Source organism: Haemaphysalis longicornis, unplaced genomic scaffold, assembly GCF_048455015.1.
Source record: "Haemaphysalis longicornis isolate Haplotype H1 unplaced genomic scaffold, Haemaphysalis longicornis Haplotype H1 scaffold_6, whole genome shotgun sequence".
Lineage (NCBI taxonomy): Eukaryota > Metazoa > Arthropoda > Arachnida > Ixodida > Ixodidae > Haemaphysalis > Haemaphysalis longicornis.
The window spans coordinates 152,054,176-152,055,567 of NW_027526407.1; the positions used below are offsets into that span (position 1 = coordinate 152,054,176).

The window sequence follows — 1,392 nt, forward strand, 5'->3', positions numbered from 1 at the left end:
GTAGATTCTGTGGGGCTCTACATTTCACACACTACTTATTTCCCACCCCGTAGCCATACGCGCTCAGCAAACAAGCCTTGCGAGCGGCGGCTCCGGACGAGTCCATTGTTTGCGGAGGCGGACAAGGGCAGGAGGTGCCAAGGGCAAAACACCAATGGCAGCATTTATTGCAACGTACAAAGCAAATGCACCACATACAGACTGATCTCAGGCCATAACGATAACATTGGGAGCGATGCACTAAACAACGCTAGAAATCGAGATGGTTCGACTTACCGATTGAATACCGTGGCAGTGGGGCGCTGCGCGTGCGATCGCGGGTGCAGTCTCCGAGCTCGCCTGGACGTGTTGTCCAGGTCCGGCCCTGCGCGCCAAAACGTCCGCGCGCTCCCGCATCCCCAAGACAAGAGACCGTCCTCTCATCGTGCAACAACTCACCAGACCTCGAAGGGTCAACGCCTCCACCCTGGCGACAACTAAACCTCCGGTTGCTGGCGCGCTCTCGTATGGCTCCTGTCGCGTGAGCGAGGCGCGTTGTGCAACGGCGGCCCCAACGGGAAGCTAGCCGGAAAGGGTTTCGCGTGAAATTCGCGATGCCCGCATCCCTCCGACCTAAATTCTTTGCGTACGCCGGCGAGAGCCGACTACAGGACTAGAGGCGACGGGAAGTTTGTTCGTCGAATAAATCGTTAGTCACTGCATCGTGTTGCCTACACCGGCTCCCGCTCGTGCAATTCCACGACTGGTATTGCACTAGCAGGCCCGGTCGTCACCCTCTGACGCCTGCAGGCAGATATACCTGGGAGGAATCACACCAACCAGCCCGAGCAAGCGTTGCTCAAGTGGCGGTACATCCGCCATGGCCCGTGGCCGCAAAGTGGCCAGATGCGGCCGACTGCCTCGGTTAGACTGGCGGCGGCATGCTGCACACGACCCGTCGGTCGGAACAGCAGTAAGCAGCAAAAACACGCTCCGTGATGTGGTCCAAGCCCGGGTAGCTCAGTTGGTAGAGCATGAGACTCTTAATCTCAGGGTCGTGGGTTCGGACCCAACGTTGGGCGCCAAGATGTCGGTTCGCCTACGTAAGGCTAGCCTGTGAAGCGAACTTCACCTGCTAGCGTTTACGCAATCGTCCCGCCGTGTAACTTGGCGGCTCTCACGCGACTCCCAACCCGCCGTGCGCAAACTCGCGCGTGGCTCAGGGGTCGGGCGAGAAAGGACACCACTGACTCGCGACAATCAACAGGTTTATTGTAGCTAATATCATTGCGCGTGCAAACAGACCTGCAGCCACAGCAGGGAGAATAGTCCTGTCCAACTGCAGCGTTCTAGCAAGGGAAGACAAAGGGTTTGGCTTACCCAGGGAAGTATCACAGGTGTGGTGGAGATTCC

The 1,392-nt window shown here is 58.1% G+C and overlaps 1 non-coding gene across 1 annotated transcript; it reads left to right on the forward strand.

Annotated features, from left to right (window-relative positions):
- Positions 1-988: 988 nt before the first annotated feature.
- On the forward strand, positions 989-1,061 carry Trnak-cuu (transfer RNA lysine (anticodon CUU)). Its single transcript has one exon. It is a non-coding gene; the product is annotated as a tRNA-Lys (tRNA).
- Positions 1,062-1,392: the final 331 nt, after the last annotated feature.